Source organism: Nematolebias whitei, chromosome 14, assembly GCF_014905685.2.
Source record: "Nematolebias whitei isolate Nwh7 chromosome 14, NemWhi1, whole genome shotgun sequence".
NCBI lineage: Eukaryota > Metazoa > Chordata > Actinopteri > Cyprinodontiformes > Rivulidae > Nematolebias > Nematolebias whitei.
Window position 1 is genome coordinate 47,525,195 of NC_056511.1, and position 8,650 is coordinate 47,533,844.

The 8,650-nt window shown below is 42.3% G+C and overlaps 1 protein-coding gene across 1 annotated transcript in view; it reads left to right on the forward strand.

Moving 5' to 3' along the window:
- Positions 1-2,791: 2,791 nt before the first annotated feature.
- Positions 2,792-8,650, forward strand: part of nrip1b (nuclear receptor interacting protein 1b) — a 149,745-nt gene continuing 143,886 nt past the window's right edge. Inside the window, exon 1 of the mRNA XM_037688165.1 lies at positions 2,792-3,012. The gene's annotated coding sequence lies outside the window, so the exon portion shown is untranslated. The remainder of the gene's footprint in view (positions 3,013-8,650) is intronic.

The window sequence follows — 8,650 nt, forward strand, 5'->3', positions numbered from 1 at the left end:
AACTGCAAATACTGGTCTGTGTGGGTGGGTTTGCGGTACACCTCGGTTTGCAAATGTCCTCTATCAGAGACTGAGACCTCACAGTCCAAGAAAGCCAACTTGCCATTTTTTACATCTTCTCGTGTAAACTTGATGTATTTATCCACAGAGTTGATGTGGTCAGTAAAATGTTGGACTTCCTGAGATTTAATTTTAACCCAGGTGTCGTCTCTTACAATGCTGTGATTGCTAGTATCACTCAGCCCTCTGTGAACAGTAAACAGCCATCAGTGTGCTAATTATCCATTGTTAGGCTGATGGTCCTTCTTGAGCATGTGATCAGCTGGTTTTGGTTGTCAGCAGCAAACTGGTTGATCCACTCTGTGAAGGTGCTATTTAAGAGACTGAGCTGAATACAGCACCTCAGACTGAGGAAGTCTCTTGGATGAGAGACGAAACGTTTCTAGATTTTTTTTTGCTTTGTTTTGTTTTTTGTTTTTTTGAATGTCCAGAGGACCAGATTGAACTTTTTTGGATTTTTCTACCTGGATTATTGAGCATGCATCAGGATATTTAAAGTTACAATTTACAAAACAGTGGCTAACAACTACAATTTGCAAGAAAGCAGTTAAAAGTAGCACAAGAAAACAAAAATTAGATCAAGCATGTTAAAAGTTTTGAGAATAACTTTTAAACAGAAAAGACAAGATCTCAATGTTGTTTTATGGAGGACCTCTTGTAAATCCAGTTTCATACTTTAAAAAGTTTAAAAGTTTTTAATATTAAAAGTCATTCATTCAACCTTTATAGCACACTGTTTCAGACTGAGCTACGTGTTTTGATAGAGTATTTGAATTGACACATTTAGGGTGCTTCAATACTTATATATACACTTGTGAAGATATTTTTAATCTAGACTGGTCCTATGTAAAATAAATAAATAAATATCTTCACACACTGAAGCACTCCTAACTAAAGTTTACAACTTTTACGGACACTTTAAAAAAAGACAGTATTCTCAGGTCTAAATGTGAAATCAGTAACATGCTTTGGTCAACAAAGCCCAACATTTTAGTTGAATTCTTCAGCGCGTGTGCTTCTGTTTGCAGATCAGTTGTATCACATCGTCTTACTCATTGGTGTCAGAAACATTTGTAATGTGTGTGTGTGTGTGTGTGTGTGGGGGGGGCCACAATGGTGGGGGGTGTCTGGGGATCCTCCCGTTGAAAATTTTAAATAGATGGCATTTTCTGCATTTTGGGGTATTTTAATGGGTTGTTCAACGTCTACATTTACCTACATAAGTAAATACTTGATTCAATAATTATTTTAGAGAGCAAGGCACAACAATGGACCTACCATTCTGTGTTCGTCTGTCTCTCCTTCCTGTCCTCTCAACCAGCCGGTCAAAGCAGATGGTCTCTGGTCCTGATCCTGGTTCTGCTGGAGGTTTCTTCCTGTTAAAGGGAGTTTTTCTTCCCACTGTCTCCACTGTGCTTGCTCAGGATGGGAGACTGCAACGAAGCCAAGATTCAACTTGTCTGCTGGATTCCTTAGATAGAGAACTTTACTAACTGGCTTTATGTGAATGTTCCTGTAAAGTCCCTGAGACAACTTTGTTGTGATTTGGCGCTATAGAAATAAACTGAATTGAATTGAATATATGTATGTAAGTATGTATATATATGTATATATACATAGAAGCATATGTCAGAGTCAGAGTCAGAGTCAGAGTTTCTTTATTGTCATTCGCACCTCATGTGGTACATGTGGTGGAGCGAAATTATGTACACAGGGTCCCAGTTACATCCAACAATAAAATGTATAAGAAAAACAGTAATAACATCTAAGATATGAACTAAGAAAAACATCAACTAAATATACACTAAGCACTCATAACATAAAACATTGAACATCAGCACAAACATGAACATGAGTCTGTGAGCAGATGTGCACGCATGAACACATCAACATTGAAACAGATCAGCAGCAACATGAAACAGATCAGCAGCAACATGAAACAGATCAGTAGCAACATGATATGGTTTTTCACAGTGATTATTCTAGTTAGAGATTCATGAGTCTAACAGCCTCAGGGTAGAAGCTGTTCCTCAGTCTAGTGGTTCTACACTTAATGCTCCTTAACCTCCTTCCTGAGGGGAGTGGGGCAAAAAGTGTGTGGGTGGTATATGGGTGTGTTTGGTAAAGGTTCAGCTACAACCACACCAAATATTACTACATTCCCTGTAAAAGTAACTGAATTATAACCATTTTTGTGTTATGTAAAATGAGCAGGCTTTGCCGGCTGTCTTCAATTGGACTGACTTCAAAAGTAAATCACTTGCAGATGTTAATCCAGTAATCATTTCCTGAAAGCTTCATTCACATCAGTCCACTGTTTCATGAGATATTTTGCTAACAGACAGACAGGGTTGACTTCAAATACACGATGATGAAAAGGAAGGAAGAAAGAAAAAGGGCCTGTCGCAGCTGTGCACCCTGTTAGTCCTCAGAATGTGCGTTGGGGATCAGTCTCCACTACTAGCACTCCACGCTTGGGTGAATGTGTGTGCACGTGACAGAGGTGCGCCATGTTTATTGTTTACATGTTTACTGTTTAATAAGGCCGCCTCATAAATAAGCTCACCCTGGATCAATGATGCTCAGACTTCATGGCTGTCACAGTGCAGCACACAGTGTGACGTCTGAAGGGCTTGCATCCTGCGTGCTCGTGGCGGTGGGAGTGCGTGAGCAGCTTGTTCCTTTAAGGGTGGTGTCAGGAGGAGGAGCAGGCGGAGCAGGAGGAGGAGGCAGTCTGTGCTCGCTCCTCCATAGCAGAAACAACACAGAGCGCCTCAGCTCGTTTGCTTCCAAACACTCAACATTTGGGACTTTTTCCTCTCGAGCCTCCACATTTCTGCCTCCCGGCCCGTTTCACTGGATTTGCCTCCTGTCGACCGAGCAGTGCCGCTGCGCCCCTCCGGCTGTGGGTGGACGACGCAGGTAGGACGAGCCCAGCAGCTGCCGCGTCAGGTAATCAGAGCCGCGGACATTTGTCGAGCGTTCCGCGCGTGACGTGTTGTGTCGCTGGAGCGGCCACGAGCTCAGATGGATGAAGGCAGAAACGGCAGATGAGCGGCTTGTGGCGGGCACCGCTGCCTGTCTTCTCTGGGCACCTGTAGTCGGTCAAATAACGTCGGTTGTCGTGTTGACGACATTAAACGCCCCTTGTGCTGTAGCCTACCGGCCGTGTTGGGTAACTAGCAGCGGGGCTACGTATGCTAATGTCGCCCATTCGAAGATGCTAGGCTCGTCATGTCACCGGAAGCGTCATATAACATGAGACCAGATACTGCGCAACACCACCAGCTGAGCGCGCATCGTCTTGCAGTTTGTTGCATTTGTCTGTAAATAAATTACATTTTGTCCAGTCCTGTCCCTTTCAAATGTTTAAGTTAGCCTTGAGGCTTTTTGAGGAGGCAGTTCCGTCCAGGACGAGGACGTACTGGGAGGACATACTGGGAGGTGTGTACTTGTCTGTTGTGGCAACATACCTCAGAAAACAATGGACACATTTTAATTAAACTCTCCACAAGGAATCATTGGGTGTACATCTGCTGCTGATTTAACATTCAGAGGTAACCCAGTTAAGATGGCCGCCACAGCAAGCTAACCTTTAAAACACCAAAACTAGCTGCAACTCAGAACATTTTTGACACATTGAGCTCAGCTGTGCTGTGGTAGTAGCTGAGAGTTCTTCCCAACACATGCTGTGAGCGTGACATTTGCATCATACATCAAGTCCTGTCATTTCTCAGCAAACAGGATCTGTCCAAAAGTGTAGGATGAAATGTGGCAGGCAATATGCATTCCTTCAGGGGGTGTTGGGCTTTTACTGTATGCATTTAGTTGTGTTTATGTGAGCCATATAGATGAAAGCTTAGCGTGTGTACATGTGAGGCAGAAGCTGTGCACACTGAACACGTGCTGAAGGTCTGAAGAATGTTGCATCAACAGAGCCGTGCTGTCTAAACTCTTCCTGAAAATATTCTCACGTTTGAAACTAAAAGACATTACAGGCTCAGCGTTGCTTCCAGGACGACGCGGCACTCATCACGTCTTAGGCCGTCACAGGTCTAGTTGTTGTAGTCGCACCGTAAAACATTTAATGCTGTAAGTTCCATGATGTGTGCTGGGCGAGCTGAATGTGTGAAACGGCTTGCTTCAGCTGCAGATGCTTGTCTCATGTCTCTTCTCCACGTTTTCCCAGCAGACCGATGATGAAGCAGACATGTCGTCCATTGTGTAGAGCTCAGGTTATGTTAGATGTGCAGCTGTGTTTAGCTGCTACCACATCAACCTTCAGCTCATTCTCTGTAAAATCAGCAGAGTTACAGCCACTTTTGTGTTTTTCAAGGTCACTTGGTTTTGGCAGCCATCTTGAACTGGGTTGACTCCAAACGTTAATCACTTGTACGTTCAGTGATTATTTTCTGCAAGTTTCATTCAAATGTGTCCAGTGGTTCATGAGATATTTTGCTAATTGCACAGACAAGCACACGGAGCCAGACAAAAACATTGTCTCTCTACCTTTGCTTTCTGGGCAGGTGACAGATGTGCAACACAGCTCACAGTGTGTTTGCTCCTGCCATTGCTACAGCTTGAGGCCATTTGGATCAAAAATGATTTCAAGTTTATTTGGAGGCTTTTGGAACAGCTTCTGTGTACGTGTTGCATTTTATTCTAACATGCTGGTCGCTGGACTTTGAGTCTGTGTGGAGGCAAAAGGTTGGGGGCTGAAGTTTTCCTGGAGTTCCAAGAACGAGGGCAGAGTACACGTTCAGTGAAGGTTTTAAAGTCTGCTGACCTGTCTGGATTGAACACTGTTGATGTGCTGCTCTAACTAAAATAACTGTCTGAGATAACGAGAAGAAAAGACGCACTTGTTGAAGCCCTCGTGCTGTGTGTGTCTGGAGGTCTGCCGTTCTTTGCTTGAACATTGAAGCAGCTCCATTATTTGACCTGAACTCCCACGAGCTGTTCAAGGTAATTCAGCGTGTGCTCTGCTGCCACACATTACTAAAACCTTCACACATACCACTCACATTTAAAGTTGCACTTCAAATACTGAGTCAGCATTTACATTATTGTTTTTCTGTTTTAGTTTCTTTAGAAAATGGCCCGTTTTTGTCTTAACTCTCTATTTACCTTCTAGCTACAGTTTTGCTCACTTGAATTCTGTTTAGCCTTTTTAAAATTTGACAACTCAATGTTAACTTTTTGAACAAATGTCATGAGCATTCAGTCAGTGTTTACTGCGTTTCTGTAGAAAAACCAAATGTGTGTGTGGTGTTTTTAGTGTTAGGTGTGTGTGCTTTAGTTTTGAGGATCGTCTGCGTTGGCTTAATTTAACCGAGCCGTCTGCTGTCGCCAGCAGCGCTCCGGTGGACTGACGTGTCGTAAGTAGCCTGCGACAGATCCAGAGGACATTCAAATAGTTGAATGCAAATCACGTCAAGGCTGCTGCTCAGTCACAAGACTGGACTCTGGACTTGTCCACCTGCTGGCTTTCATGACACCAAATCTTATCTGCCATCAAATAAAAGCCGTACTACTGTTGCTGTAGGAAAGTGTTGTGTTTTGACGTGCGCGTGTGTGTGGGCTTGTAGTCGTGCAGGTGTTCTGATGAAACTAAAGCAGTCATTTTACAATCTTCCTATGAACTTTCAATGAACTCTTTATCTGTAGGATGAGGCTAAGCGAGTCATTTTCCAGCCTCTTTAACTTGTGTAGCTGTAGAAATCTTTCTCAACACAGAAACAGAACTCAGGGTGACATCTTGTTTGTTTATTGCCCACTGCCAAATGTAAAAGGGCAACAATGTTTTTGCCCGTATTGGTGCATATGAACGCCTGCTTTTGAGCAAAATGTCACATAAATCAGTGAACAAATTTGAACATTAGGGATGCACGATATTGGATTTTTGGCTGATATCCGATATGCCTATATGTTAACTTATTCGGCCGACAACTGATGCCGAGATCGATATTTTATTGCATGTTCCTTTGTCAGAGCATAGCATCTTATTTAGGCTTATTTGCTACAAAAATTGTACAACAGCTGTAAGAGCTGGTGACATATATTCAGTAACAGCCATATGATATGCACAGCACTTTAACTTATATTAAATGAAAAGTGTTGCATGTTATTTATTAGCATTAGTCACCTGCGATGCTGTCTCACCTGTGGAGGCTTGTTCTGGGTTCCTATAGCTGCAGTGTGGATCCTCTGCACTCCTGTGCATGAAGGACAGCTGTTTTAAGTTCAAAGTTTTTTCTATCCATTGTGCCGTAAGACTAATCATGCTAATGGGGCTAACACAACGTCTAAATGTCTGTGGTAAAACTCACCAAACAAGTCGTGCTATCGGCTATTACAGGGGTGGGCAAACTTTTGGACTCGCGGGCCACATTGAGTTCCAAAATTGGAGCGAAGGGCCGGGCCAGAAACGGATGGATGGAGTGTTTGTGTGATGTTACACCCCAGTGCAATAACAGCCGCCGGGATGCTATTAATTATGGGCAATTCCACCTTCTGCACCACTCAAGCAGCCACCAAGTCAGATTATATGATAGAACAGTGATTTTATTTACAAAAGTGAAATGATTAACTTTGTGGAGTCTTACCAACTTCAGGCCCAAACAAAACAAACCACTGTATTTTCTCTTAGCTGAAGAAAAATCACATGAACCAAACCAGAAGACTCTTACCTCACTGTGCTCATGGAACACAGGAGAAACGTCTAAATAAAGTGTCAGCTCACCTCCACAAACTCCTCACTAAACTTTGTACAACTACAGGATCTAAAGTTGATGACGGGTCAGCTGTGGCAGGTTGGGGATGGAAGCAGACGTCCTCCTCCTGCAGCTCCTCTGTGCAGCATCACAACAGAGAACCTGACAATAATTCACACGTTTTTGTCTTTCACATTTTTTTTGATAATTCACACACAATTAACAGTTTCACACACACAACATGACAGTGATTCCTGATGGATGAAAAATAACATCCTGGTTGGTTGGGTTTTCTTCTTTCACTTTATCCTGGATTCTTGTCAGCAGCCCGACATGTTTTACACTTAACTCTGGTGACGTGTCCGTTGTGCCAACTTTACTCCACAGAAGCTTCATTCTCTCATGACAGCAGACGGTTATAAAAAATACTCTCTCCGTTTTTTTCCTTTCAGAGACTCCAGGTTCAAAAACACCTCCATTATCTCAAAACTGTTGTTAATCCCACAGATTAAAAATAGGAGCTGAGCAGTGTCCTTTATTACTTTCATCCAGTAAACCGTAACTTAAAGGCCTCTCTCTGCCTTTGAGCTTATTTTACTAAATCTTCATCAGTCAGTTCCACAAGGTGAGTCCCAGTCCTGCGTGACAAACTGATATTTTCTAACTTATCTTGGCCCTCCGGACACAACAGACCTGCTCTGTTTTTACCATGTTTCTTTAAAAAATCACCATCAGAGAAAGGCTTGCTAGCATAGTTAGCTGTTAGCAAAGTGTACTCTTTGAAAACCACAACAGTTTCTTGGCATAAAAACTTTCTTTGATTGGACCTCAGTGAAACAATATGTTGTTGTCCACCCCATTTTAATCACTCAGCACTCACTGTACACTTTTCTTTTCTTTGATAAACATGTTTTACTGATGAGTTCATAGGACAAAGTAAAATTCAAAGCGTAGAAGAAGAAATTACTTCTTCTCCAATGTTAATTTGCCTGTAATACACGCCAGTGTCTGTAGTGCGCCTCTACTGGGCACTTGATTCTGTTGACAGGGCAGGGTGCCCTCCTTGGATAATGGTAGGGGAAACACTGCAAAGCACTGCATCAGCTAGTCTGCAGCAGCGGCACAGATTAACATTATTTTGACATTTTAAAAATCAATTCAGAATCGTCCATGATGCAATGCATCTATAAATAGATTCTAACCCCACCCCTAACGTAGAGGCAGAATAATGAAATATGTTGTTGAAAGTGGGTTCCTCCCCATCTGCAGCCCCTGAAAGCTACTAGTCAGAGCTCATCTGTTGAATGACAACCCATCCTCCCTTTAACCCTCACCTCCAGCTTTGCCTTCACCTCAAGGTGACGTCATCTTGGCCTAGTTGCAATGGCAGGCACTTCAATTATTCCTGCCCATTGATCGCTGCTGATTGCAATTGCTGTGAACTGCTGGCTGAATGGGAAGAAGACCAAGGTAGTGAGATATTGCAGGTCAAATAAATGACGTGTGTGAAGCTCAGGCTGCTTTCAAGAATGGCAGCTATGTAGGCCTGCAACTAACGATTATTTCAATAATCGATTCATCGGCCCATTACTTTTTCGATTAAAACGTTTTTTTGTTTTTTTTTGCCGATTCATCGATTTAATTTCCACCCCTTTATTCCAAAATTGAACATTTGACTGACATAGCAGTTCACACAAAAAACAGGTTATGTTAGTAAAATATTGAATAATAAAAAATAAAAGTTAGTCAAATAGCTTAAAAAAATAAATGTACACAAAAATATATACAAATGTGTCTTTATACCTGCACAATATGTAGCTACTTTGTAAAAACCTGGATTAAAAGTGTGGATTATTGTAACCTGGATTAAAAGTGTG